Consider the following 25008-nt stretch of genomic DNA (forward strand, 5'->3'; position numbering starts at 1 on the left):
GTATCACATACTTTTCCACACTTTCCACCCAAGATTGAAATATGCAGAGCACCGTGATAAAGACGCCTCCATCCCCAGCATGTGGGCTCTCATTCTGTAGAATTACATACTTTCGGGGCAAAATGGTGACCAGGTTGTAGCGGCAAGCAAGACTGAGCTCCGTGGGGAGAGCAGGCCCTGCAGCAGCCACCACTCCTGTCGCCACAGTCTGATGCAGCTGCAGAGAAGCTGTGGCTGAGGCCATTCACTTTGTGAGAGAACCGCACAGGAGGGAAAAGCTAGGGAAGGTAGGGAAGAGGGCAATGTCAGGCTTCTGAGCCCAAGCCAAGCCATCGCATCCCCTGTGACTTGCACGTATATGCCCAGATGGCCTGAAGTAACTGAAGAATCACACAAGAAGTGCAAATGCCCTGTCCCACCTTAACTGATGACATTCCACCACAAAAGAAGTGAAAATGGCCGGTTCTTGCCTTAAGTGATGACATTATCTTGTGAAATTCCTTTTCCTGGCTCATCCTGGCTCAAAAAGCTCCCACACTGAGCACCTTGTGACCCCCACTCCTGCCAACCAGAGAACAACCCCCCTTTGACTGTAATTTTCCTTTACCTACCCAAATCCTATAAAATGGCCCCACCCTTATCTCCCTTCACTGACTCTCTTTTAGCACTCAGCCCGCCTGCACCCAGGTGATTAAAATGCTTTATTGCTCACACAAAGCCTGTTTGGTGGTCTCTTCACACGGACGCACATGACAGGCAGGTGCAGAGCCAGGGAAGGCTCTGTGATGAGAACAGAAAGGAATGCACCTCCCTGTACACACACTCGGATTTTATGACAATGTGGGTAGGGGGCTGAACTGGATGCCTGAGAACATTCCTCCAAGTTCCTTTGCTGATTTTCTAAATATTGGTGTAAAATCTGAACTCAGAAAGTTTTTTTAAATCGCTTCAATCAACATCTTTGTCTGGTGCTCAGCATCATGTCTACATGATCATCTAGAAAACCAACTTCAGTTCTAAGGCTCACGTCCTCCTACAAAGTGCCAGGGATTTTACAAGGGAATGCACCTCTCATTCGCATCAAGAACACACATAACTACCATTAAAGAAATGCTGAATTTGCTTACACAATTTTTTAAACACCCAGATTTGAAATACAATAGAGAAGACAACTTTTTGATAGCTCTGCTTTGCAACAGGGAACTGCAGGTAGAGAAAATAACCTGCCCTGATTTCTAACCAGCCAACCACCTGTCTTCCCTGGCTGCAGTAGGAGCAATCTTCCTGAGCTCAGGATGAAAAAGAACCCAGCTGGTTAAGGGACAGATAGTCATCAGTTCTCAGCAGGCCTCCCGGGTCCCAAATCCCCATGTAATACGTGGAAGTAAAAAGCTATCAATGACCAAGCATCTGAACGCTTATCTCACCTCCCCATCTGCTTCTCCTGCCATACAAATATAAAATTAATAAGCCTGGTATTAGAGAACAGAGTTGGTGCTGCATCTGTCTTCCTAAAATTACGGATAATTACCAGCCCACAATGGCTTCTAATCAGATTTGAGTGGTCCCTTAGACAGGAAGCTAAAGTGCCTCAGCCCTAAACTGAGAAGAAAACTGAAACTGGAAGGCTCTAGGTTTGATTTTTTCCCCCTTGTTCTAAAGTTGCTGTTCCCAAATCTCCATCTACTGTCTTGTTTATAAAATGTATGAGAAACAAGGAAATTTAAAGACACTATAGAAATGGCCACTTTTTCTAGGTACAAATTTTGTGAACATGATTTTCAGCTGCCGGGCTTTTTCTCCACAAACTGTGAGCCTGGGGTACATTTTCTCCCTCGTGGTTACACATTCAGAGTCAGGGAAAGTGGTTTTAGCAATAAAGAGGGGAGTGCAGTGAGAAGTGACCGGGCACTGAGAAGGGCAGACAGGGACTCTACCTCAGTGGCCTGCAGCACTCCTGGGCCTCGGCCTTTACTTTTCTATCTGTACAAGGGATCTAAAGGCCCGTGATTCTAGGCCACGACAGCTCTTCATACACACATACGCAAACATCACACGCCTATGTGAAAAGCTGTGACACTTGGCTGATTTCCTGAAGAAGTTGTCTTGTATCATTTCTACTCAAGTACTCCACATCCTTCCAGACAAGTATCAGAGGATGATGGGCTATCCCAAAGCAATGTGTGTAACCTCTGCTGCTTACGATCCCCGTTCACATAGCATTTTCCAAAAGCATTTGGTGTGAAGTGACAGAAGAAAGAAGAAGAAGGTTCTTTCAGCTCATTCATTCATTCATTCATTCAACAAATATTGACTGACTATCTACGTGCCAGGCACTGGTGATATACCAGGGAACATATAGTTTTGTAGGTAGAGACAGACAACCAAAAAGCATGTTCAAGAGTGATCAATGCTGTAGAGGAAATACACTAGGAAGCAGGAAGAACAATACCCCAACCACCCTACACTGGGGTGACGCTAGCGTTACAAAACGGAAACAGCGGCCGGGGGCGGTGGCTCACACCTCTAATCTCAGCTGTTTGGGAGACTGAGGCAGGTGGATCACCTGAGTTCAGGAGTTCAAGATCAGCCTGACCAATACGGCGAAACTCTGTCTCTACTAAAAACATAAAGATTAGCTGGACGTGGTGGCACACACCTGTAATCCCAGTTACTCAGGAAGCTGAGGCACAAGAATCACTTGAACCTGGGAGGCAGAGGTTGGAGCGAGCCGAGGTCGCGCCACTGCACTCCAGCCTGGGTGACAGAGCAAGACTCTGTCTCAAAAAAAGTAAAAATAAAAATAAAATGTAAACAGAGAATAAGATACCAAAAGAAAGAACATGAACGATTAATTGTAACAAAAGCCTTTGTAAGCTGATACTTTCCTTCCTGGATCCTTGTCCCTTACAAATGGAAAAACACGGCGGGTAGGGGTAGCATCAAAATGATGGTGATGTTTTAAGATGACTTTGGGTTTCAGATGTCTGACAGCCATACTCATGTACTTCAACGAGAAAGCTCTAGCTCTATAAGCCATCTGGGCAATGGTTTAATGTCTTTTTTTTTTTTTTTTTCCCCAATGGGTTTTTAAAATACAGGAAAACATGTGTGTTTATTTGGCTGCTCTGTGCCCGCACACGTGCAAACTGTGCTAACAGGTTTTTCCATTTTTTGCTGAATTTGCCAGCTTGCCATAAACAGGCTTCCATGTCTTAATTGTCTATAAATAGCACAAACACCCAAAAATGCAAATCAAGACAAGCTGTTCCTTCAACTGCTGCTGCCATGATGACAGCGAGCGACAACTGGCCAAATCAATACCTGGAGACTGAAGCTGTCCGGCAGACAGCACAGGGTCCACTGCTTTTCCCATAGCATTTAAAGAAACAAGCGGAAACGGCTCTCCACACAGGACAGACACGTCCTTTGTCCTTTGAATAAATGCTGCCAATGCCCAAAATACTTTCTCCATCACACTATCTATATAGAATTCAAGTTCCTTCCAATACCATAAGTAACGCCAGTGATAGACTATGTTTAGCCATCATGACCCATTAGCATTCCTTTTCCTCTAAAATGTTGAAATAATAACATTGAGTGAGCACTCACAAGGTGCCAGGCTCTGAGTTTGATCTCGCTGAGTTCTCATTGAAATCCGGTAAGATCAGTACCATATTCTCTCATTTTTCATAGATGAGGAAACTGAGGCATAGAAAGGCTAAGTAAGTTGTCCATGGTCACAGGTTATTTAGGAACTTTTCTCCAAACTTTCAAAAGTTAACTACTACCACTATTACAAATGAGTTTCTGTTTGTTTGTTTTGGTTTCTTTTTTTTGAGACAGGGTCTTGCTCTGACCACGCTGGAGTGCAGTGGCGTGATGATGTTTCACTGCAGCCTCTACTTCCCGGGCTCAAGTGATTCTCACACCTCAGCCTCTCCAGTAGCTGGGATTACAGGCATGAGCCACCACACCTGGCTAATTTTTTAATTTTTATTTTTTGTAGGGATGGGGTTTCACCATGTTGCCCAGACTGGCTCCGAACTCTGGGCTCAAGAGATCCTCCCAGGTCGGCCTCCCAAAGTGCTGGGATTACAGGTGTAAGCCACTGTGCACAGCCCTACAAATGTGACTTGTACAAAGTCAGAGCAGTGAGCAGGAAGAGAACAGAGACTTCGGCGAGTCTCCTGGCTGTTGCAACACCATATCCCTCCTCCATACCGTAATGTGTCTGCACCCACCAAGCTCCTAGACGTTGAAGGCAGGCCAGCTCAGAGACGAAACAGAGTCAAGAAAGAGAAGATGCAGACATGCGTCCTGATTTCAGCTCGAGCGAGCATCTCTCCCCTGCAGCTGCACAGGCAGAAACCAGGGGCCGTGAGTCTGAGGCAGTGTGTTTGGTTCCTGGCAGGTAATCTTTTGGGAGACCATCCCATACAATTAGTGTTACACTTCTCAAAAAGGAAGTGTGACTTGTATAGAAAAATCGATTCCATTTGGGAGAAAGGTCTAATAAAAACACAAAAGGATAATACATTCATACAAAAAGAAATTCAATTCATCTGTCACAAACCGAAATCCCAAAGCCCTCTGGGCACACAGCTGCTTTTCTGAGCTGAAATTCAACTCCAGTTGAGAAACAGGTCAACTTTTCTAAAAAGATTTCTTTTTCACATGCCTTCAATAAAAATTCCTTTCCCTCACTTGTCATTTTCCAGATTTAATGGCTCTGTTGGCCTTCCTCTCATTTAGGCCATGAACACTGACTGCAAGTCTGCTACGGCCCAGACTCCAAGGGAGGCACCCTAGGGAACACAGATGACCGCAGCACAGCGACACCCTCAAGGAGCACACATGGGGAAGGCAAGATGATACCATCGCAGCCTTCACACACAAATGAACTTGGCATCCATATCCCGTCCCATTTCTAGAAAACAACGATGCTGAGTCAGTAAAATGTACTGAACAGCCTGCAGTATGGAGGCAGGCACGAGGGGGCTTCATGCGGGGAAGAGCACCTTCAGAAGGGGGCATGCAAGCAACGTGGAGGCAGGAGACGCCCCCATGCACAAGGGCCAGCCTGGGGGCCTGCAGAAATGCCCATGCATCTGGGAGGACGGAGAGAGGACAAGATACTTAAATGCTCCAAAATGAATAGAAGCCTCCCAAGAACCTCTCCCGAGATGGGGCAGGGATTTACAAAAGACCAAACCGAGCATGCGCAGTTACCTGAGCATAGCGCCACCAGAGCGAGCTATCCAGGAAGAAACAGGGTCATTAGAAGCCTGAGCCTCTACTCCCAGCTCTGCAACTCATTCACCCTATGACCTTGGTGAAGGCTCTTAGCTTCTGTGAGCCACAAGAGAATCACGGGAAAACAGAAGATATGAAAACTGCTCTGCCTTTTTCACAGAACTGCTGAGGGAATAAAATCAGATAATGGATTTTAAAATTCTCTGTGAATTACGAAGCAAAATACAAACGCATGAAATCATTCTTACCATTAACAACAGCACTGTCAAATTAAGAGCAGAGTTAAGACCACAGCATTTTCCACCCCCCGGCTCCCGAGAGAAATAGTGAGTCCAGCCGATGTATTTGGGCAACCCCAGTATCTAGGCTTTGAGAGCCTCAAACAGCTCATGAACTCTGACAGTATCGCTCCAGCCCAGTGCTCACTAAGTTCTCCAAGACAGCCAACTGACAGAAAATACTATAGATTTTTCAGCTGGGCTTGAAGCCCTCCAAGCTCACAGCACAGCTCAACAATGAAGAAGAGTTTTCTGCCACTAGGCTCAAAAGCTGGCTTTTGTAGATTCCCATAGAAAGAACATTCAAGGCCAGGCGTGGTGGCTTATGCCTGTAATCCCAGCAATTTGGGAAGCCGAGGCAGGAGGATCACCTGAGGTCAGAAGTTCAAGAACAGCCTGGCCAATATGGCGAAGCCCCGTCTGTACTAAAAATACTAAAATTAGCCGGGCATGCTGGCGGGAACCTGTAATCCCAGCTACTCGGGAGGCTGAGGCAGGAAAATCGTTGAACTCAGGAGGCTGAAGTTGCAGTGAGCTAAGATCACGCCACTGCACTCCAGCCTGGGTGACAAGAGCAAAACTCCATCTCAAAGAAAAATAAAAAAAAGAAAGAGCATTCTTTTTTGCTGATGTTAAGTTTCCTGTGCTTAATACAGAGAAATCATATAATACTGAAATCCTGAAAAACATATCATAAAAAGCATTTAGTGACTGAAAAGACATTCAATATAACCTGTAACAGTGAGTTCCCCTCCTCTCTCCAGCCAGCTCCACTAACGCTGTGACCCTTAACAATGCTTTCACTACCACAGAGGAAAATTAATAGGACCTCTTACCCCTCTCAGCTGACAGCTAAACCAGTGCTTCTCCCTGGGCTCACTAAAGATGACCTTTACCCAAAACCAGGCTGCAATGACCCTGTAGATGTTGACTAACAATTTCAAAATTCCCATATTCTTTGTCCACTCTTAAGGAAGATGAACTGAAGCCAGGGGTCTCCAAGTCAGAACTAACAGAGGCCTTAAACATCAGATGGCCCATCCCCTTCTTTGACAACCAGGGGATCTAAAGCTGAGCTTATGGAAGAAAACAGCCTGTTTAGTAACAAAGCAAAAACCAAAGCCTAGTCACTTAACCTCTGGTCTAGAACTCCTGCAACAACCCAACTCCCATACAGGATGAGTCTCCCTAACCAGAAACTCCGAAATCCACAACTTTTTTTCAGTGCTGACGTGACGCTCAAGGAAATGTTCATTGGAGCAGCTCAGATTCTGGATTTTTGAATTCAGGATGCTCAACCAGCATGTATAATACAAATATTCAAAAATCCAAAAATGTAAAAAAATCTGAGACACTTCTGGTTCCAAGCAGTTTGGATGAGGGATATTCAACCCGCATTTTTTTTTTTTTCCTCTAATGAAGGAAATTAAAAATGAGGACTGAGCAAAGTCATTCAATCCATACTAAAGTCATTCAATAGTTTAATTAGTACCCATTTAAAGTTAAGTGCTACCCACAGATATCTAAAAGGATGAACAAATACATGCCTACAATCCCAGAACTTTAGAAGGCCGAGGCGGGAGGATCATCTGATGTCAGGAGTTCAAGACCAGCCCAGCCAGCATGGTAAAACTCCATCTCTACTAAAAATGCAAAAATTAGCCAGGCGTGGTGGCGCATACCTGTTATCCCAGCTACTCGGGAGGCTGAGGCATGAGAATCACTTCAACCTGGGGGGAGCACGTTGCAGTGAGTCAAGATCACACCACTGTACTCCAGCCTGGACCACAGAGCAAGACTCTGTCTCAAAAAAAAAAAAAAAAAGGAAAAAAGAAAACTAATTTAAATTGTGTTTTCACATGGAGCCCATGTTCCCAGAACACAAGCCCTGCTCTATGCTCCAAAGGGTGCCCCTTTATCTTAATACTCACCATATTCCATGGCAGCCATTGGCGCGTGTCTGTCCATCGCACTAGACTTCCTGCACATGAGGCAGGGATCATATATTATTACCTTTCTGCCCCAATGTATGGCCTAGAAGACACTCAGTAAATGATTACTGAACTAAGTCAGTTACTAAGACATTTAAACTTGTATTAACAAAATTGATTTAATAATTTTGCCAATGCAGTGTTCATACCACACAGCTTAAATCTCAACCTGCGGATTCATCTTGTGTTCTGCTAGATTATCACCTATTAACATTCAGGAGGCACCTAGTATGTGCTAGGCATTACTAATTGCTGGGGACCTAGCAGTGGCAAAACAACATTCCTTGTTCAAAGAGAAGTTCTAGTATAAAGAGGAATAGAACAGGCTAGATTAATGAGAGAGCTAAGAAAAGGACAGGCTGCTGTGGGAAGCACCTGGTCTTGTCTGGATGGTACACAGTTAACGAAGTCTGAGTGCTTCATATAGCGTAAGATCATCTCCTCCAAAGAAGCTAATGAAGCTTTGATTCCCCAGTAGCAGAAGACACCACAAAGGTGCCCACAGCCACGTGCTTAGTGTACGAAGTGAAACCAACCAAACTAACAAAGCTCCAACTTCCAGAGGCAACGGTCCAATTATGAAATCCTCTGGCTATGTTCAATTGAAATTCAAGGTATTCAAGAGGCCAATATTTAAGTGATAAATTAACCCAACCACTTAAAACTAAAGTAGTCTTTGGTTCAAGGGGTAAGGGTATACTACCTTTTACAAATTTATTAGCTCTTAATATTTACATTTAAATATGATGAAGATGGTGTAATAATAACTTTACTGAGTAGTTACTATGTGTTAGGCACCAAACTAAGCACTTTACACACACATTTGCACGATCCTGTGAGATGATAATGACCCCTTGTCATCCCATTTCATAGATGAAAGTCAGGTTTATATAAGCTTAAAAACTTGCCCCAAATAACACAGCTAGTTAGCAAAACCCAGGCAGCCTGACTCCATAGGCCTTGTTTAAAGAAGTAATATTTATAAACTGTCCAGCACAGCGGTGGTGCAAACAAGAGTTCAATAAATGCCTAAAGGGTACTTCATACCCAAAATCGTTTCCCGCCAATCAAACTAGACTTACTCTGGTTCTGCATAACCAACTGTCAAATTATTGTTCCATGAAGAAAAGGTGGAATGGATAGAGATCAGAATAGAGTGAATAACTGGTAAATATACTTGATGACAGGTAGTAACAGGATGTGGCATTTAGGCTATTTCCACATTTGTTTGCATAACACTTTTTTCACAGTTCTAAAGCACAAGAACCATTGTAAGCTGGTGAAAGCATAAGGCATGTCTATGATCCAGGACTCCAATTCACTGTGGATCGGTGGATCTCAACCTTTACGGTATATCAGAATCACCTGGGGGTTTTTAACAGCACTATAGCTGCCCAGGCTCCATTCCTGCAGATTCTATTTCAACTAGTCTGGAGTAAGCACGCACGCATTTTTCACAGCCCCCCAGATGCAGCTAGGTTTGCAAACCACTGTCCAAGATGCTCTCACACTTCTGCTCAGTTCAACACACACTCACTGAGATTCTAAGCACTAGGAATCAGGGTAAGTTAACAAGTCAGGCTCCACTCCCTAATAATATTGGCAAAGAAACCAATATCAGAGATTTATTTCAGTCCAAACCAAATAAATTGCCGGGTGAAAAAAATGCCCTGGCATAGTTTGCCACACAAAACAACTTCCTGTATCTTCCCAGTCAGTAGCCTAGAGACTGACTCTGAGCCATGAGAATTCAGAATCAGGGGAAAATGCCAGTCTGAGGCATCTGTCACACTCCTAGCACACCCCCAAAAGCGCCCAGCTACATTTCACATCCACTGTCCTAACAGGGGTCGAAATAGGGAAGAGCAGTGCAATACAGAAAACAGAGCCTGCTGGGTGGCAAAAGGCTGGGAAATTCCAGTCCTAGTCCTGCTACCAATCGCTCTGGTCACTTCTCTCTGGTCCTGGTGTGGCCAACAGTTACATGAGAGGGTGAGGCATAAAAACACAGATGTCAGGCAAGCTCCAGCATCGAAAATACATAGAAATTAAAAAGCATTAAGGTGATATCAAGGAATGTATGCCATCAACCAGAAAAGTAACTGAAATATTCCTTTTCCCATTCTTAAGAAATCAAAAGTGGAAGCAGAAAATTGAGCAATCAGCCTATCAAGTTGACTGGGGCAACAGAATACACTCATGGATTCTGCTCACAACATCGGGGGTGACAGACCAAAAGAAGAACCGCAGAGCGTCCCTCTCTCCTCTGTCCACCCATGCCACCAGCACGTGAGTGCGTCCACATGCAGCGCCCAGTCTCCTGTTCCACCGACGCCAGCGTCCACTCTCCGCAAGCCTACTAAGTGCCACATGTGCTATGATGCTCCCTCATCTCATCACCATAGACATCCCTGCTGGAGGTGAGTATGTGACAGATGAAAATCATGGAGGCCTAGGGAGGTTGAGACCCGCATTCCCACTGCGGTGAGGGCGTGCTTGAGAGGAACCCCACGGCTGGGCGTCCATGCTGCTCTCCTCAGTAATCACTCCCGGACCAGAGCAGCGAGGGGGAATTTTCTTCCTCTCACTATTTTCAGCCCCTTGGCTGACCCACCATTCCCCAGAAAGCTATCGAGTTCTGGCAGCTCTGAGGCCACAAAGCCATAAACGCAGGGGACACACAGCCCATCTGTCTCGAACGGGTCTTTTCCTTGTCATGCTGGTCATTTCTAAGAGCAGATGGGTTAAGAAACACTTGGCAAGTTACCACGAAATGAACCCTCCACTCCTCCCTGGGGGAAGGCTGACTAGCCAGCAGTCAGGCCGGCTTTCTTCCCCTCTTCCTGCATTCCTGTCCCTAAGGAGCCACAGACAATCCCATCAAATATAGGCAGGGGACAGCCGCCTCCTTCCTACAGCTGGAGGGGGGAAGGGTCCTCTCAGGCCTTTCTAACTGCATGAAAACCAAACTGGGAGTTGTACTGACTCGGGCCTCACCCATGTTGCAGGCATGTACAACAAGGTGCCCAGTGGTATCATCAGGCAGAACTACGAATGTGCTTTCCATCGTTTTCATACAATGATTCCAGAACCGCTATCCACACAGCTCCACGTCTCACACATACGACGTGCTTCATGGATTACACAGCATATTCACCAAGTCCCTCATCCGCTCCTCCCAGCAGCCTTGTGTAATACCTTGAGTGTGCTTCTTCATCGCCATTTCTTAAGAAATGGAGTTTCTGAGGTTATGAAACCAAAACTTTCCCAAGAACATCCAGCTAGTGTTAGAACCAGGATATGAGGGCTTCTGATTCTAGAACCAGTATTTGTGCCACTGTTCCACATGGGCCCCTCCAGGGATTTCTGCCTGATCTTGAAATGCAGACAGGAAATCCATCTCTCTACAGTCCTGGGGTTCCCTATAGACAAGAAGTCAAACTTCTAACAGAAAGCTTATACTTTTTTGGAAGACTACCTGGGATATTTCTTTTAAGTTAGTTTGTTCATGTTTTGGAAAGATTGTTCCAATGACAATGCGGGGCATGAAGTGTAGAAAGGATTCCATGATGAGGCAGAGAAACAATTCGGGGGCTCTTACAACAGTTCAAATGAGGCATGAGGTGCAACCAGAAAGGACAGAGGGAAAATGCATTGGAAAGAAATGCAAAATGAAATCCACTCAGACCCAGGATGGAAAAAGGGGGATTAAGCATGATGGTGGTTTCTAGTTTGAAAGACTGATGACCAACGATGTCATTAACTACTGCAGAGTGGTATCTGGGGCCTGGGTGCACCAGTTTGTTTAACCATTCACCTGCTGAGCAGTCTCCGGGCTGTTTCCAGTTTCTAGCCTTCATGATGAAGCAGGAGAATCACTTGAACCCAGGAATTCCAGACCAGCCTGAGCAACAGAGGGAGGCCCTGTCTCTTCAAAAAATTTTAAACATTAGCTGGGCATGGTGTTGTACACCTGTGGTCCCAGCTACTTGGGAGGCTGAGGTGGGAGGATCTCTCCAACCTATGAGGCTGAAGTTGCAGTGAGCCATGATCGCACCACTACATTCCAGCCTGGGAGAAAGTGAGACTTTGTCTCCAAAAAAAAAAAAAAAAAAAAAAACTAGAGCATCACCCATATTAAAGACAAGTATTGTCTTTTTGAAAATTTAATTACAGTTATGTAATGGACATGTAAAATGTCCACTTTGAAAGCTTGAAAAATATATAACTCTAAGTATTCTTACCTTAAAATTCTGATTCCTACCTAAGATATCGCATACTGTTTACATAAGTATCACAATGTCTGGACAACAACTAAAAATGTGTACGAGAGAGAAAAATGAGCATGTATGCCTATTGAGGTATATTTCCCCCTTATTACATAAACAAGTCATCACGGCAAACCCCTGTGGCTGTATCTAAAGCAAGCCTGCAGTTTTACTTCTCTGTATTACAAAATGCAAGGCTAAAATTCAAATACTAAACATTTCCTGAAGCCAAGGGTAGTTTACTTAAAATAAATGCCTAGGGTCTATATCAAAAATATGAAAAAGCTAGCTACTTCATAGCCATTCCAATCTAAGTTCAGCTTTTTTTTAATTGACACATAATTGTGTACTGTACATACGTATGGAGTACACATAGTGATGTCATAATACATGTAATGTATGTGATCAGTGTAATTAGCATATTCACCATCTCAAACATTTATCATTTCTTTGTGTTGGTAACGTTCAATACCCTTCCTCCAATTATTTGGAACTATATATTCTTTCTTTTTTTTTTTTTTTTTTTTGAGAAAAAGTCTTGCTCTCTGTATCCCAGGCTGGAGTACAGTGGTGTGATCTCAGCTCACTGTAACATCTGCTTCCCAGGTTCAAGCTATTCTCCTGCCTCGGCCTCCCTGGTAGCTGGGGTTACAGGCACCCACCACTATGCCCGGCTAATTTTTGTAGTTTTAGTAGAGATGGGGTTTCACCACGTTGGCCAGGCTGGTCTCAAACTTCTGACCTCAGGTGATCCACTCACCTCAGCCTCCCAAAATGCTAGGATGACAAGCATGAGCCACCGCGCCCAGCCTGAAACTATATATTGTTGTTAACTACAGACATCCTATGTTATAGAACACTAGAACTTATTCCTATCCAGCTATAATTTTGTATCCTTTAACAAATTTCTCCCTATCTCCCTCTTCCCCCACCCTTCTCACCCTCTAGGATCCTCTGTCTACTTTCAACTTTCATGAGATCCACTCTCTTTTGCCTTCCACATAAGAGAACATGTGCTGTGTAACTTTGTGTCTCTGGCTTATTTCATAATATCTTCCAGTTCCATCCACATTGTTGAGAATAACAGGACTTCATCCTGTGTTATGGTTGAATAGTACTCCACTGTGTATAAAGACCACATTTTCTCTATCCATCATCTGCTGTTGGACACCGAGGCTGATTCCATATCTTGGCTACGGTGAACAGTGCTGAAGGAAACACACAGGTGCAGAAGCCCCTCCGACACTGATTTCCTTTTCTTTGGGTATCTACACTGTAGTGAGACTGCTGGATCACACTGTAATTTTATTTGTAGTTTTCTGAGGACCCTCCATACTGTTTGCCATACTGGGTGCCCTAGCTTACTCACTCTTATTCTTTTTTCTCTTTGAGACAGAGTCTCACTGTTGCCCAGGCTGGAGTACAGTGGTGCAAATTGGCTTGCTTACTGTAGCATCCGCCTCCCGGGTTCCAGTGGTTCTCATGCCTCAGCCTCCCGAGTAGCTGGGATTACGGGCGCCTGCCACTGCACCCGGCAAATTCCTGTATTTTTTAGTAGAGATGGGGTTTCACCACGTTACCAGGCTGGTCTTGAACTCCTGGCCTCAAGTGAACCACCCACCTCAGCTGCCCAGCAGTGCTGGGATTACAGGTGTGATCCACCACTCTCAGCTAATTTTTGTGTTTTTACTAGAGACGGGGTTTCACCATGTTGGCTAGGCTGGTTTCAAACTCCTATCATCAGGTGATCTGCCTGACTCGGCCTCCCAAAGTGCTGGGATGTCAGCGTGCGCCCCGCGCCCAGCCTGCTGCCCTAGTTTACACCCCCCTACAGTGTGTAAGAGCTCCCTTTTCTCCATATCTTCACCAGCACTTGTTATTTTTTGTCTTTTTGGTAATATCCATCCTAACAGGTGAGATGATACCTCACTGCGGTTTCTGATTTGCATTTCTCTGATTATAAGTGATACTGAGCATTTTTTCACATATTTTTTGGCCATTTGTATGTCTTTCTTCAGGAAATGTCTGTTCGGTTGGGTGTGGTGACACAAACCTGTAAGCCCAGCACTCACAACGCTAAGGCAGGAGGACAACTTGAGCCTAGACCAGCCTAGGCAGCATAACAAAACCCTCGCTCAAAAAAAAAAAAAAAAAAAAAAAGAAAAGAAAAAGAAATATCTGTGTCTGTTCAGCTTTTTGATCTCCAAAAATTAAGAGCCCATTTCGGAATCAGACGACCTGCCTGATTGAGAAACAATCTGTGTTTGGTTCTACTCTGCTACTTCCTATGTGACTTTGGGAAGTTCCCTTAGCCACTTTGAGCTCAACTTCCTCAACATTAACCAGGAATAAGTAGCACCTGCCTCTGCTGGTTAACGCTGAGGACTGAAAGGAGAACCTCCACAACGCCACTTGACGATGCCGCCTGGCGGAAGCCCCTCAATGCGGGGCTGGTAGGATCATCTGAAGCCAAATACAACTTTCCTTTCCACTGTCCCAGGCTCACTCTGCATGCGATTAGCAAGGAATAGCGAAAAAAGGAAACCAAAATAGTTGCTTAATTTTTAATAAATTTTATAAAGAGGGGGTGGTGGCAAAATAGGAGGGAGAGGAGGGGAAGGAAAAGCAGCCGGTCACAAGTTCTAGTCCAGGGCTCATCCCCGGCCTCCTCACTCAGGCAATCACCAGTCCCCACCTCCTGGGGAGGGGTACTTTCTCCGCTGGCTTCACATACAGGAAACGCACTGCCACAGGTGTTCAGAAACCAGGAGCACCTTGAAATGGGCAATGTGCTTTGGGTAGGAGACCTACAATTTCCCCAAAGAAACCACGGCACAAAAGTGACCCACATAGGAGGGACCAACCGCTGTAAACCCTTGGTGGCAAAAACGGATGTCATACCTTCTGTACAGGAGACACACACCCAAATAAAACTTGCCAAAATAGCAGAGAAAAAAATACAGCAGAAATCCAGTGCCATTCTGTCACAGAAATATTTATATCCCAAAGCCAGGGACCTCTCTGGAACACTGTCTTTATTTCCACGTTTCATGGAAGATGTTTGAGTGCACTCACGTGTGTCTCAACAAGCTTCCAGTCCCTCCTCTAAACCCTGTGGCTCCTCAGCAAAACCCAAAAACAAGTATCAGTTTTCCTTCCAAATGGGAAATTTCCTGACCTAGCGAAACCAGCATCAAATCCACTTATTACGAGACAGCTGATTACAGGCGAAGTCCTCTAGTCCAGGATGACTCCCCTCCTGCAGGAGCAGGAAGGATGGGCATAGCAGTGGCCTGCCAGACCACATCTCCAGGCAGTTTGAAACCATGGCTGCTCAGGTGAGCCATGATAAAAATCAAAACCAAGTATCTCTGAAAAGTGTACATGGCAAGACCCAGACCTCGGACCAGACTCAGCCGAAATGAATGTTGCAAGGTTTGTTCAGAGACCTCCTCCCCATGCCCCCTCTCCCCGGGACCTCCCTCCTTGAACTAGGGGCCCAGGGCCAATGGACAGCTCCCTTACCTCTAGCCCAGTGCATTTCCAGGACCAGCTCCCAGACTGTACCAGACCCTGAAATGTATTCACTGAATGCACTATTTCTTGAAATGATCATAAATCACCTGATTATAACAACAATTGTTTTAAAAGTGTTCTCTCTCTCCCGCGGGAATCGTGCCATGAGTTTGAGCACGCAGCTTTGCTTCTCTCTACTGCAATTCTATCACTTGCAAAATGTTAACAATTACTGTGTTCACCCATAGCATTGTTGTAAAAAGCCTTAAGACCCACTTCATGTAGCCTGCCTGGAGCACAGACCCTGTCATATGGTAAAAGCCCACTGAAGGTGAGTTATCTGTAGCTATTATTACCTAGTACTACAGCGAACAAAAGGAGTCGATCAAGTCTCATCGTATCACCATGAAAGGATGTCCATGTAGACTGCGGAGTGGGAGTAGGGGGACTCAATGTGTATCAGGTACTATTTTGTTTTTTACAATGTGTACATGTATCTTTGTAGGTACACTGGAAAAGATCTGGAAGGAAATACACCCAGTGTTAATAGTGACTACCCCAAAGACACATTCATCCAAACACACAACAGAAAAACACTCACCATCTTTCTGTCTTCCAAATCATTTGAACTATTTTCAATAAGCATCTATGGCTTTTGTAAAGTTTTTGAAAGGAATTTATTGCAATTTTTTTCTGGAGAAACAAGCAGGAGCATGAAAAAGGTAGAAACAGAAGGTAAAATGGAATGGGACTCAATGGAATTGAGTCCCAGCCAGGCTCAGCAAGCACACGAACCACACACCTCTCACTACAACTCAACACCAGCTCTCTCTTCTCTTGGTCCTATGGCCCAAGACTTAGAGATAAAATGTTTATTGTTATCACATCAATCACACCAAGGAGCTTGGAACCACCCTTTCAAACTCCTCTGGTTCTGTGTACCTGCCCGGGGCTGTTAGCTTTCCTCCTGTGTCTTTGGCTGGCCTGTAATCCCCTAGTGGTGGAAATGCACCCGGACACTTAGCTATCATCCCCACAACACTCAGCACCGCAGAGACCAGGGCAGTGATGCCCACTCGGACTGTGATTCTACTTATAAAGCAAAGGACCAGGGGCCAGATGTGACTTGTCTTTGGTAACTTACCAGCTGTTGCTTGAACCAGAACAAAGCCAGGTCTCCTGATGCCCAGAAAAGAGCTAGTGCCTGTCCCGCTAGAAACGTGGTGAAAATGTTTTGCTTGCTGTAAAAAGATGCACTACTGGAGAATATGGGTGCAACTTCTCATGGAGCCACTCAGCCGAGATCACTAGGAAACAGGGCTGCCGGATGAGACACTCGGCCCAGGTCACCAGGAAACAGGGCTGCCGGATGAGGCACTCGGCCCAGATCACCAGGAAACAGGGCTGCCGGATGAGACACTAAGCCCGTCCACCGGAAAGGAAATCTGGTTGGGCAGTAGAGGGAAATTCACACAGGTTACTCCAGCCCAACGGCAGCAACAACATGAACCAAACAAAAAATACCTGACTGGAAAGCCGTAGCCTGGCTAGCAAATTCGAAACAGAGCCACAATCCTAGCAGCACATATCACTGCAACACAGAACTTCAGTCAGTGTGCACACACTTTAAGTAGAAATGTAAAACGCCCATGTTTTTGGAACAAGCGGTCTATTTGTGTGTGTGTGTGATGTCAAACAAAATAGCTCAGAAGAAACTGTTGGCAAGGAAATAGAAATAGGCGCCCTTACACATTGACAGTGAGATAACGGTATGGCCCTAACGGAAGGGAATCGAGCAACACCCATCAACATTTAAAATGTGCAGAACCGTGGATCCCACAATTCCATTTCTAGCAATGCATCCTATGAACATATTCACGCAAATATGCAAGAATTACGTACAACTCAGCACTGATTAATCCAAACGGTTGGGAACAACCTAAATATTTACCAGTGAGGAACTGGTGGAGAACAGTATTTATCTTAAGCCGACATCTGTGTTTTTAAAAAGAAGATACATAGGCTGGGCGCAGTCGCTCACACGTGTAATCCCAGCACTTTGAGAGGCTGAGGCAGGTGGATCACGAGGCTAAGATATCCAGACCATCGTGGCCAACATGGTGAAACCCTGTCTCTACTAAAAATACAAAAATAATCTGGGCATGGTGGCGCACGCCTGTAGTCCCAGCTACTCAGGAGGTTGAGGCAGGAGAATCGCTTGAACTCAGGAGTTGGAACTGGTAGAGAACAGTATTTATCTTATGCCAACATCTGTGTTTTTAAAAAGAGCTGAGGTCACGCCAGCCTGGTGACAGAGCAAGACTCCATCTTGGAAAAACATACAAGCAAACAAACAAACAAAACTGACAACAGTGGTCACAGAGCAGTGATGAGAGTAGGACTGCCTTTCACTCTCCAGGACCTTTTGAATGTCGCTCATATTACATATTCAAAATATATGACTACAGTAAATATTTTCAAAGTAACTATGAAAAACTGGGGAAATAATAATAATATCTAACACACAGGACTGCTGCATAATTAAAGGATGAAAAATTTTAATCACTATCAGAGTTCAAAGGAAGAAAGATTAATTCTACCTTGGATGTCAGAGCAGGGATCATGTAAAAGAAGTGAGTATTTCAAGTCTTGAAGGATGGAGAAGATATAAAGAGGCAGAAGTGTGGAGATGATGTCCCAGATGGAGATAAGAACATAGGCGAAGAAGATGAAGAGATGAGAAGGTCTAAATTCTAAGTGCAGCTCTCAGGCTGGGCTTCAGAACAGGGCTTAGGCAACAAGCTGGGGTGCAAGGCTGATGGCGGGAATGGAAACACTGAAACCCAAACTTCCGTATCACTCCCGGATCATGAGCCTTGAATGCCAAGCCAGGGAACCCGTCCTTGATCTTAACAATGAAAAATCACTGGGCTGGCTGTGGCAGTTCATGCCTGTAATCCAGTGCCTTGAGAGGCTGAGGTGAGAGGACTGCTTGAGGCCAGGAGTTTGAAACCACTCTGGACAACACAGCAAGACTTCGTCCTTACAAAAAATTTAAAAATTAGCTAGGCAGGATAGTACACCTGTAGTCCCAGCTACTCAAGAGGCTGAGGTGGGAGGATCACTTGAGCCCAGGAATTTAGGGTTACCGTGAGCTGTGATGGCATGCCTGCATTCCAGCCTGAGCAACAGAGCAAGGGCATGTCTCAAAAATAAAACAAAATGAAATAAAATCACTAAACGTTTGTAGAGACATAAAGTATAAAATCATACCGTATATGATTTAATCCAGATATATAATATAAGTTCAAAGAGGAAAAGAGAAATTAGGAAGCTGTTATAAGAAGACAAGACTCAACTAAGACATGAGCAAACGCCCTGGGCTCACAGCGCTGTCTTTATATAAAGGAATGAACTGCCACATTTATTTTCATGGCATCACCAAGTTAAATACAGGCTACAGTATTCTGGAACCATCTCTGTATCAGTCAAATCACATGGCCATAATACCATAGGCAAATACCATAAAAAACACCGTAGACTGTGTGGTTTAAACATTAGTTTATTTCTCACAGCTCTGGAGGCTGGAAGTCCAAGATCAAGGTGTCGGCCAACTCAGTTCCGAGACAGGGACCTCTTCCTGGCTTGCAGACAGTCACCTTTCTTCTTGTTTCCTCACACCAGGGCAGTGGGAGCTCTCTGCTTTCTCTTTTTTTTTTTGAGACAGAGTCTCCACTCTGTCACCAGGCTGGAGTGCAGTGGCACATTCTCAGCTCACTGCAACCTCTGACTCCCTGGTTCAAGCAACTCTCCTGCCTCAGCCTCCCGAGTAGCTGGGATTACAGGTACATGCCACCACACCCAACTAATTTTCATATTTTTAGTAGAAACAGGGTTTCAGGATGGTCTCAATTTCCTGACCTCGTGATCTGCCCACCTCAGCCTCCCAAAGTGCTAGGATTACAGGTGTGAGCCACCACACCCAGCCTGGTTTCTTTTCTTCTAAGGGCACTAATCCTGTCAGACCAGGGCCCACGCTCATGACCTCATCTAACCCTAATCATCTCCCAAAGGTCCTATCCCCTAATGCCATCACACTGGCAGTTAGGGCTCCAGTACAAGAATCTGGAGGAGACATAAACATTCACTTTATAACAATGTCTTTTCAATCCTGTTGAAAAAAGCAACCAAATGAGTAGGCGAAGAAGTACCTTATATGTAAACAAGTCAGGACTTTTCATATTTCTGCTAATACATTAAGGTCAATTTAAAATGTCTGATAACAAGAGTCAGAAGCAGAGATAAATGAAAGTTAGCTACTCTGCATTTTAGGCCCACATTGAGTTGTCTTCCAATGACATTGCGGCACAAAGAACACTGCTTTCTATTCCTGGTTTTGCCACCAAAGAAGCTGGAACATTTCCCTGTATTTCCGTTTATCTTGAAAATCACTGGGCTGATCTAGCAGACCTCTAAGGTCCCTTCCATTCACAAATTCCACAAATAACTTCCTACCAACAGAGGCTACACAAATAAACTACACTGATGAAGGGGAAAGCTAACACTAGCAAACAATGAGATGCACACAAGACAAGACGTATAGAGAAGTGGATCAACCACAAACCGGTGGACGATGAGCCAGCGGGGGATAAAAACACATTCCCTAACGATGGACAGACAGGCAACGGCGCCGAGGTAGTATTGTTGAAGATTTCCTATTTTATACCTTCAAGATAAATGGCCCAATTGTTTATATTCATTCTGATTAAATGTGAACGTGAAAACTTCCTTCAGGGGACACAGACATCTAAAAAGTTCCCAATGTATCCAATTTGTCATTTGATATTTTTACTGACCAGAAAAATGAGGGACTGAATATACAAACAGACCATGCCTGATCATATGTATAAAGACAGAACTCAGACCACAACCGGTAGCTGCCCACCCGGGAAACCAATCCCCTATCTACAGTCAACAGCCAGGAGGCCAGCCAGGCTAGCACATCAGACAGGAAGCCAGACTGCTCTCTCTCCACAACCCAGAAACTAAACCACGACTCTGTCCCACGTGGCCAGGATTTGACTCAAAACTGACAGCCACCCTAATTTTGGCCCCTATTTCCAGTTAGGATAATTCAGAGAAAGCCATATATGCCCCTAACCAATCACATAAAACACCCCACTTCTGCACAGCCGCCTACAGCCCCCAAAACAGCCTCCACTGGGAGCCGTTCTTTTCCATCCTGAAGCTTCCCCACTCCTCATCCGCCACTCACTGCCATGTCAGTCTCTGCCACACGCAAGTGACGGTGTCGACTCCATTGCCACAGCAGCTCTGAGAAAGTTGCCTCTGCCTGTCTCATGTGGGCAGTCTTCCTTTATTTCCCCCAAAGAATAAGTCTTAAATGAGGGGCTTCTCTCCATATGGCCAAGCTATACAATTCAGAAGCCCAACATGGCAGATTCCAAGCCTGGAAAGACCGTACACCCCTCAGGTCCTCTTTCCACAAAACACAGCTTCCTTGAGTTCCTCAGTCACTCCCCACCAACCAGGGAAGGAACCACGTGTTATGGAAAGATCAAGGGCCTTGAAGTCAAACTTCTGAGTTCATCAAGTACTTCATTTTTCCACTTAAATTACATGGCCTTGGCCAGGTGTGGTGGCTCACACCTGTAATCCCAGCACTTTGGGAGGCTGAGTTGGGCGGATCACCCAAGGCTGGGAGTTCAAGACCAGCCTAACCAACATGGAAAAACCCCATCCCTACTAAAAATACGAAATCAGCCTGGCGTGGTGGCACATGCCTGTCTTCCCAGCTACTCCGGAGGCTGAGGCAGGAGAATCACTTGAACCTGGGAAGCAGAGGTTGTGGTGAGCCGAGATCGCGCCATTGCACTCCAGCCTGGACAAGAAGAGCAAAACTCTGTTTCAAAAAAAAAAAAAAAAACGGGACCTTGAACAATTTTCTTAACTTGTCTAAGCCTCTATCTTCATCTTCAGTAAAATAATTTTACCTCTAAGATTGCATTCAATGGAATCCCACATGTAAAACAGCTGACAAATATTAGGGGCCCAACAGCTGTGCGCTCCTACTACCGCCCCACTTTACCCCAAGGGAGAAGCACAAGATGTCCAGAAAAAGCCTGTTGATCCCTATACCTCAGCAACTGGTGTTCACACAAGGCACAGTGGGATCCAGACTTACCAGGGTCACCCAAATACAAGACATGTTTTCATTTTTCAACTGAGGTACACATGGCTTCTAACGTTCACCATGTATGATCCATAATTTAGAAGAGATTTTCCTACACTACCCCGTGGTTCTATTTTAGCAGACTTAGATGTGCCATAATAGCTCACTCTCTTAAGCCCTCTTCAGTATCAAAAACAAAATTTTAACCTGTAACACAGTTATCAGCAGCGAAAGTGGAAAAGGTACCTATGAGTCAAAATGACCTTCTGCCCCGCCCCGCCCTACAAAAAGCTGTTCAGGAGGATTTGGGCTGGTTATGAGAATGCTGTCTGTATTCCCAGGGACAGACAAACGCCTACCCTCATTAGAAGCTGCGCTGCTCAGCCTCCAGGGTAGAAAGCTCCCCACACCCGCTACCCAAGGAGAAGAGAAGCAAACGGGGTGGCCAGGCTCCAGGACGTGGACTGTTTAGTGTGGTTTCTGCAGTCCAGGTCACCGCCCTAGGTGAAGTTTTTCCTTCCTTCTTTTCCACCCAAGTGGCCAAGGTCCTACGGCTGCTGTAGGGTCTCTTCCCTAGAATGAGCCAGCCCAGCCATTCCCTTTCCCTCTTTTCATTTTTTTTTTTTGAGATGGAGTCTCACTCTGTCACCAACGCTGGAGTGGAGTGGTGCAATCTTAGCTCACTGCCACCTCTGCCTCCCAGGTTCAAACAATTCTCCTGGCTCAGCCTCCCTGGTAGCTGGGGTTACAGGCGCCCACCACCACGCCCAGCTAATTTTTATATTTTTAGTAGAGACGGAGTTTCTACTTGTTGGCCAGGCTGCTCTCGAACTCCCGACCTCAGGTGATCCACCTGCCTCGGCCTCCCAAAGTGCTGGGATTACAGACATGAGCCACCGCATCTGGCCGAGTCAGCCCAGCCATCCTGACTTTTTGTTCTGGCAAAATTACTCTCTTCCACGTCTACCTTCCAAGTAGCTAAATCAGAGATCCGGCCTTGGGGCAGGCTGGAAGAATCCCTGATTTTGGTCCTCAAGGGGTCCTACCAGGGTCTGGGACAATTCCAAGACTTGTGTTCTTAAAGAGGAAAGAAGCCTCACATACACAGCTCTCGCAGAGCTCAGGCAGAGCTCACGCAAGGCTTGGGAGGCGGCCCTAAGGTTTGGGTGTGCCATCTATGATAAGAGCTAAGAGATCTGAAGCCAGCTGTCTGGGTTCCATCCTCAATTCCAACAGCGCTGGCTGTGTGATGTTAGACAACGTCCCCAGCCTCTCTGTGGTTCCGTTTCCTCACTGTAAAAGGGCCACAATAATAGAGCTGCTCTCAAAGTTAAGTGAATTCGTGCATATAAGGTATTCAGAACAATGCTTGGCACATGGGGGACTTCAATACACGTATTGAACAGAGTAACTTAGCAATTAGTAAATATATTCATGCAGGCCATGCACGGTGGCTCATGCCTGTAATTCCAAAACTTTGGGAGGCTGAGGCGAGAGGATCACTTGAGCCCAGGAGTTTGAGACTAGTATGGGCAACACAGCAATATTCCATCTCTAAAAATGTGTTTCTGTAACGTATATGTATATATACACTCATGTATTCACAGCGTATTTATAATACACAAAATAGCTGGAATGCAGACTTAACTATTCACAATGGTTACTTCTAGAGAAGGGGGAATGCAAATTTCAGCTTTTTATGCTACACGTATATTCTTGTATCATCTGAAATATTTAAGCAAATTGTATGTATAAATTTGCCCCAACACACATAGCAGAACAGTGTAGTTTTGACTCAAAAATCTTCACATCATGGAAGATGGAATTGTTCTGTGAAAGTTATAGAGATGAAAAGTCTCCCTCCAGCCTAAATGCTCTTTCATCTGACCTATATTACACACACCAATGCAGACGCCCCAATCCTTTCCCCACTGTCATAAGAATTTTTCAGTGAACTGCAATCCCCTTTACAAACTAGATGATAGTTAGAGTCACCAGGCAAGAACGTGGATCCAGTTCTGCTTTTTCAAAGCCCAATGTTCCTCACATAATAGCAATGCATTCTTCAACCGGTCCACTGCCCCCAACACCTGACCTCTCTGTTGTACACAACTCAGCAAAGCCTGGGAGAAAGCAGGTGCAAATTTCACTTACTCAGTAACAACACATCCCGCCTGATTCCTCTGCTCAGCTAGTTCTCAAGTCATCTTTTTCTAAGCTTTCATTTGGCTCTACCACATGTACCTAGGCTGGGTAAAATACTTTACCAGGTTTTTTTTTTTTTTTGAGACAGCGTTTCACTCTCTACCCAGGCTGGAGTGCAGTGACACCATCTCGGCTCACTGAAACCTCCACCTCCAGGGTTCAAACGATTCTCCTGCTTCAGCCTCTCAAGTAGCTAGGACTACAGGCGCACCCAGGACTACCACCACACCCAGCTAATTTTTGTATTTTTAGTAAAGATGGGGTTTCACCGTACTGGCCAGGCTGGTCTCAAACTCCTGACCTCATGATACGCCCGCCTTGGCCTCCCAAAATGCTGGGATTACACGCGTGAGTCACCGCACCTGGCCTACTTTACCAGTTTTATTCCTGAATTAAACCTGTTATTACTATCAATAATGTCAATCAGTGCCATTTCATTCACCGTATGACACACACACACAAAGCACTTCATACTCGCTCCACCTATCTGCTTTTCTGCAATGGCCACAGTGTTCCCCATCTTACATGAGAGGCACAGACAAAGACAATGACTTCTCCAAGGTTTTGTAATTCACAATCAGTGGCAGAACCAACATGACCAACCACGTCTGGCCAAGGCCTGTGTTTCAGCCACACCACCTGGTTGCTGCCCCTAAGGCTCAATGGGCAAGTAACAGATCACTCCGATTGCAGAGGCTTCAGAAATGCCCTCCGCCATGGTACAATGGACGGTTCGCTCTCAGGAGGGGAGGCAAGGGTGGGAATCAGCACACAGTTCTGCTAGGTTTCTCATGCAGGGCACAGACTATGTATTTTGTGCCTTGCTTTACAGGTGAAATGTCTCCTGCCCCCTGTACAACAGCTTTCTTTGTCCTCTCCACATAAAAGTACAACTGAGTTCCTCAGGGGAAGGCAGTGATCACTGCCCTGTGCCACACCTGACTGATGTCCAAACAAGTGGACACACAGGCTCTTCTCTTATGGCCCAGGTTGCTCCCATCTGCTAAGCATCGAAAACTACACACAGGATTCGCAGAACATGAATGACATGGAGGTGACCGCTTTATCTCTGTGGAAAACTTACTGCACTGTCTTAAAAAAGGGAATTCAGGAAAAGCTGAACATTTGAGGCTGGCTGGCTGTAATCTTCAGCTGCTGAGAAAGCCTCAGCTGCTCGGTTCCACTGTGGAAATCCAACTCCTCCCTCAAAGTCCAACTCAAGTACACCTCCTCTGCGGTGCCTGCCCCTTCCTCCCTTTCACAAGCACGTGTTCCCTCTGCAGTCCCAGAGCATTCTATTG

General features: G+C 45.4%; 1 long non-coding RNA gene across 3 annotated transcripts in view; it reads right to left on the reverse strand.

Annotated features, from left to right (window-relative positions):
* Positions 1-4420: 4420 nt before the first annotated feature.
* Positions 4421-25008, reverse strand: part of LOC135964667 (uncharacterized) — a 29964-nt gene continuing 9376 nt past the window's right edge. The window contains exons 1-2 of one of the 3 annotated variants that reach the window (XR_010577194.1): positions 16454-16675; positions 15779-15830 (exon numbers count right to left, since the gene is read on the reverse strand). This is a non-coding gene — a long non-coding RNA (uncharacterized lncRNA). Of the gene's footprint in view, positions 7335-15778; positions 15831-16453; positions 16676-25008 lie in introns of those variants that run through there. The other 2 variants (XR_012417090.1, XR_012417091.1) reach the window with 2 other exon arrangements.

The sequence above is a fragment of the Macaca fascicularis genome, chromosome 8, assembly GCF_037993035.2.
Source record: "Macaca fascicularis isolate 582-1 chromosome 8, T2T-MFA8v1.1".
In the NCBI taxonomy this organism is placed as follows: Eukaryota; Metazoa; Chordata; class Mammalia; order Primates; family Cercopithecidae; genus Macaca; species Macaca fascicularis.